The following is a 6,253-nucleotide window of genomic DNA, read 5'->3' on the forward strand; positions in this document are numbered from 1 at the left end:
GTCGGATTCCGACCGGGTTACCCTATTTGTATTCGGGATCCGATCGGGTAACCCGGCCGGGATCCAACCAGCGCAGCGTGACGAAACCAACTAGAATCCGACTGGGCAGCCTGCCCAGATTCCGAATACAAGCAGGGTAACCCTGCCGGAATCCGGCCGGAACCCGGACATAATTTCTACACGGGTGGTTGTAAAATCAACTATTTGGTTAAAGATTCATCTGTTTTGTTAACACTGTAATACTTTTACTTAAACAGATCGAATATCTGCTAGTGATTTCTCTAAGTTGTATAATAACTTTGAATTTATTATACTTTTAATAAGCATTTTTCTCCAATAAGATCTTCCAATCCTTCCCCCCTTCTCACAAGAAACAGTAAGATTTTACCATACCCCCTTAACTCCAAAATCATCTTACGTAATTTATGTATGACCGCTTTTGAACTTTCTAACCCCTTGAAGCGAAAATTTCTTTCTTCAGATGATAAATTTCTTACAACTTTTTAATTCTCGTAACAACTGATACAGAGGTGATTTCAGGATGATACATTTTTAATGCGATTTCTATACATGTAATATTTTTTAGATTTCTCGACCCTTGATTTTGCATTGTGATATTTGCTTCTTCTAAACTGTTCGAAATGTTTAGAAAATTTTGATACATTTAGGATGCTGAAGTAACTGAAATTTACGAAATTAGATTGCTGAAAACGAAATTTAGTAACTTTTATAGTAAATTTACTAAATTTGTATTAACATTAACGAACGATATCTTCACTGAAGAAAATGGTTAGTTGGGCCAACAATTTAGTTTGTAAGATATGATACTGCTATTTTATTATTTGGCACAACAATTTCATTAGTTGCAGTATTCAATTAGTACCAGGAACTAATAAGATGGTTGTCCCAACTAATAATATAGCAGTACTATCTCATACAAATTAAATAGTTGGTTCACCTAACTATTTTTTCAGTGTGGAAATTAGAAATAGTTTCTTAAAATTCCTAAATTGTATCATAAATATAAGTTATTCTTCAAAGTGAACCAGGCATGGTGGGTATTGTCATGGGCGACAAAGAACTGCAAAAGGTTCTGTTGAATTATAACGATTGTTGAAATCGCGAGTACCTAGACCTAGATAGGAGCTCGGTGGATGTCTCAGTAATTGAAAATTACTCAACCAGAACAGAATTTTTCGAAACATGTGGCTAAAGCTTTATGCAGTTATCATTGCTCCTCTTTTTGTTTAGGAAGATTTAGAAACGGTTTCTGCTAAAGTTTTAGTGATGCGTCTCTGAAAATTGCCACCGAAATGTCTAACACTGCATTAAGCTGGAATTTTCTTTGCTGCGTTATTAAGCTTCAAGCTTCAAAGTCAAATTGGCACCAGATCTGACCTAGCCTGCCATGAATTTCCTTGTTCTTGAAGCTTTTTAATTTGTGAAGCCATATTTATGTGTTAATTGGGATAAACTAAAGACAAAAGGTTTGCGCTGACTCTCTCGCCTGGTTCATTGCTTCCTTGGTGTGTCTCATTTTCTCCCTCCAAGTCCATCTCTCCTTTCTATACGTTTTTTACCCTTTTTTTCTCTTCTCGAAGCGAGCTACACACACTCGGCTCGTTCGCAAGCTCTTCAGCTATATCGACTCGTCTCTAGATGGAAAACGTCCTCCGCCAATTCTCTGGAGCGGTAAACTTATAACGAACGTGCGACACATTACGATCGAATGTTCGAATTATATCTGTCGAGCGAGGCAGCGCAGCCAGCGTCCTCGAGGACGCAGGACGCATCGTCGTCTGGTGTTCGCAAAAAAGGCGTAGCCATCCAGTTTGTATCATCTATATGTATACTTGAAAGCTATTCAAGTAGCCAAGTAATGTCTCAGTGGAATGCAAACGCTCTAGTCAAGTCGCCACTATTACTTATTCTGTATGCATTACTGTTTTACACATTTTACACATTTAGCTGAAAATGAACGAAGGAACACAGAAAAAACTACGCTTTCTATTAGAACCGATTTTTGGTTCCAAAGGAGCTGCAACAAAAAAGAACCTCTCTTGCTGGAAAGGAACCCAAAGTATGGAATCGTTCTAATATCTAATAGAACTTTTTTTTACTTCTGCCTTGACTCACTGCGAAGATTTTACATATAAAATATATGAAAATATTGCGAAGAATTTGAAATATTTGAGGGTACTTCAAAACTTCAAGATTTTTAAATCGATTTCAATAATTTAAAGGTATTTTTAAGGATTTAGAAGATTTCATTGTATTTCTAATGAATTTAAGGAATTTAAAACAATTTGAAAGATTTCGAGGGATATCAAAAGATTTCAGTGACTTGAAATCCTGCGCTAAGTCTGCGCTACAGCTGCGACGATGATTTTTTTTATTAATTATGTTTCAAATCAGTGCAAACCCAGTTCAAATGATGTCCGCAGTTAAAACTAACTCAAGGCAAACACCTTCATTGATCCAAACTACCCCCAAGGACTGCCACCCACACTTACAAAAAATATTATCGCAGCCAGGGAAAGCTTTCGGGGGTAGAAAAACCGTTACCCTTAACGAAAAAAAAATTCGTAAAAATTGCCCGAATTACCGATGCCCATGAACACCGGTTCTAAAATGTGTCTTTGGATAGCCCTGACAACATTTTTTAAAAATAAAGAAAATCGCAGCCACGGAAAACTTTTGCGGATAGAAAAACCGTCACCCTTAACGAAACAAAATTCGTGAAAATTGTCCAAATTACCGGTGTCCAAAGACACATTTTAGGACCGGTGTCCAAGGGCACCGGTAATTCGGCCAATGTTCACGAATTTTGTTTCGTTAAGGGTGACGGTTTTTCTACCCTCAAAATTTTTCCGTGGCTGCGATTTTCTTTATTTTTCGATATGTTGTTAGAGGTGTACAACGACACATTTTAGAACTGGTGTCGATGGGTATTCTTAATCAGGATGTATGTAAATTAATATTTTGCGTAAGGGTGGGTGGCAGCCCTTGAGCGTAGTTTGGATCAATGAAGGTGTTTGCCTTGAGTTAGTTTTAACACCGGACACCATTTGAACTAGGTTTGCACTGATTTCAATCATAATTAATCAAAAAAATCATAGTCGCAGAAGTAGCGCAGACTTGGCACAGGATTTCAAGTCACTAAAGATTTCAAGGAATTTGAAATATTTGAATGTATTTTAAAACTCAAAGATTTTAAATCGATTTCAAATTAAAGGCATTTTGAAGGATTTCAAATATTTTATGGTATTTTTAATGATTCCGAGGATACTTAAAGAGGATAACCAGATTTTAAGGGGTATCAAAAGATTACAAAGAATTTAAATAATTAAGGGTATTTTAAGAATCCAAGGATTTTTTCCAATAAATTGTAAGATTTTAAAGTATTTTAAAGATTTTATGGTATTTGTAAAGTTTCCGAAGAATTTAAAAGAGGTTTTAAAGATTTCAAGGGACATCGAAAGAATTTGAAATATTGCAGAGTGGTTTCAAAGATCACTATTTTTCAAACGATTTCAATCATTTAGAGATGTTTTAAAGGATTTTTAAGATTTCATGGTATTTGAAAACCTACCAAAAAATTTTAAAGAGATTTAAAAGATTTTGAAGGATATCAAAAGATTCAGAAGCATTTAAAATATTTGAGGGTACTTTAAAACTCCAAGGTTTTTCAGTCGATTTCAATAACTTAAAGGTATTTTACAGGAATTAGAAGATTTTATTGTAAAGATTCCAATTAATTTAAAAACGATTTGAAAGATTTCGAGGGATCTCAAAAGATTTTAAGGAATTTGATATATTTATGGGTATTTTAATGCTCCAAGATTTTTGAATCGATTTTAATAAATTAAAGGGATTTTAGAGGATTTCAAGGGATATAAAAAGATATAATAGAATTTAAATTCTTAGAAGGTATTTTAAAACTCCAGGATTTTTCAATCGATTTCAAATTAAAGGCATTTTTAAAGATTCTGAGGAATCTCAAAGAGATTAAAAAGATCTTGAGTGATATCAAAAGATTTCAAAAAATTTCAAATAGTTAAGTGTATTCGAAAGACTCAAAGACAGATTTACAATAGATTTCAAGAAATGGAAGCAATTTAAAGGATTTACAAGATTTTGTGGTATTTTTTAAGATTCCAAAGAATTTTAAACAGATTTTAAAGATTTCAAGGGATATCAGAAGATTATAAGGCATTTGAAATATTTGAGGGTGTTTTAAAAGTCCATTATTTTTCAATCGATTTCAATAACTAGCAGGTATTTAAAAGGATTTTAAAGATCACATAGTATTTTTAAAGATTCCGAGGAATATTAAAGAGAATAAAAAGATTTTTAGTGATATCAAAGGTTTCGAAGAATTTAATATAGTTAAGGGTATTTTAAGACTCCAAAGATTTTTCGATCGATTTCAATAATTTAAAGGTATTTTAAAGGCTTTCCAAGATTTTATCAAGAAACGTAAAAACAGTTTATAATTTTATATAAATATTATCGTATATTATTATATATTTATGTAATTACTGATAATAACTAACTTTCAGAAAATTTTTGGTTTTTGTCGCACGGGAGAAAATAATCCTGAAATATGTTACATGATTCTGAATTTAAGCAAAAGGTGGGCCTAACAGCAAGGTCAAACAGGATGAACTTGTGTGTGATTACTTCTAAATCCATCGTCATTACACCTAGTAGACTGAATATCATAATCCTAACCCACTGGAATCGAAGGAATTTAAACTTAAACAGATAAGGCCTCATGAATAATTTCCGTTGGATTTGGACGTATGGCGTAACCTGATGCAACTAAAGCGCCCAGAGTACGGCCCTCATGTTGTTTGTCACGCTTGACTGAACACCAACTTCCTTTCGGCCCCGCGGCTCCCTCACCATGAAACTGCAGGGCACATCATTTCTAGGAATACAATAAATCCTTGGTTTCTAATGCCAGCTTCCAGTTTTTTATTAAAACCTTCGTGAGTGTATCCAAGATGGTCAGCATACGAATGTTTATAATATTTAATTACAATTAACTCAATTTTTCTTATTCACAATGTGTTTTTAAATAATTTGCATAGGTCCCCGGTTTTACCTTACCCACTGGACAAGGCCGGCAATTTGGAGTTGTTTTTTTTTACATTTTTTTTTTGGAAAATTAAAACAAATTTTTATTGGGCATCTGAGTTTACTTTCTTGTAATAATTGAAGATTTACAAAAGACTTCTCATTTTGAATAAAAGCTTTTTAACGTTTTACTTTTTCACACGATCTCATTAAAGACAAATTATCCAATTTTTCCCTACATTCTCCTACATATAGCTATTCTATACACTATTAGACATTTTTGTAGATATTTTCAGATGCGCGTGAGTATAAAAGCTTTAATATTGCATAAAGCTTTAGTCACATGTTTCATAAAATTGTCTCACAGTTTAGGAATTCGCAGTTACTTTTACTAAAAATTTCAAAGGACTACAAAATATTTGTTCTGAAAATATATGTAAATAGTAAGAAAATGCGAGTGAACGTTAATATAAACACATTTGTTTCATGAACCAGGTCCAAGGATACATAGAAACTAGGCAGTCTGATAAGTACCTGAAAATTCTAAGAGATGGCATTAGTATTCACTAATGTGAACCATTTTCGTCGAGCTTGACCCTTCAAATGACGCTTGTCAAAACTTCAGCCATTTATGTTTACGCATTTACAAGTTACAGCACTGAGAAGCGACTAACCTCCGAGTTTTGTTTAATATGGAAAAATCTGAGTTTCGAGTTTTGATCAAACAGTACTATCTTCGCAAGAAAACGATATCCGAGACCAAGGCCAAGCTGGATAAGTATTACCCGGACTCTGCACCGTCGATTGGAACGATTCATAAGTGGTTCACCGAGTTTCATTGTTGCCGTACGAGCACAGTTGATGCTGAACGATCTGGGCGCCCAAAAGAAAATGTCAGAAAATGTCGAAAAAGTCCATGATATGATGTTGAATGATCCCAAAGTGAAATTGAGAGAGGTAGCTAATGCTGTAGGCATATCATTGGAACGTGTGGGCAATATCGTGCATTCAGTTTCGGACATGAAGAAGCTCTGCGCGCGATGGGTGCCGCGTTTGCTCACAGTGGACTAAAAACGAATTCGTGTGACAACTTTCCAGCAGAATTTGGCATTATTTTCGCGTAAGCCGACCGAGTTTTTGCGCCGATTCATAACCATGGATGAAACCTGGA

Source organism: Belonocnema kinseyi, chromosome 6 (genome assembly GCF_010883055.1).
Source record: "Belonocnema kinseyi isolate 2016_QV_RU_SX_M_011 chromosome 6, B_treatae_v1, whole genome shotgun sequence".
In the NCBI taxonomy this organism is placed as follows: Eukaryota; Metazoa; Arthropoda; class Insecta; order Hymenoptera; family Cynipidae; genus Belonocnema; species Belonocnema kinseyi.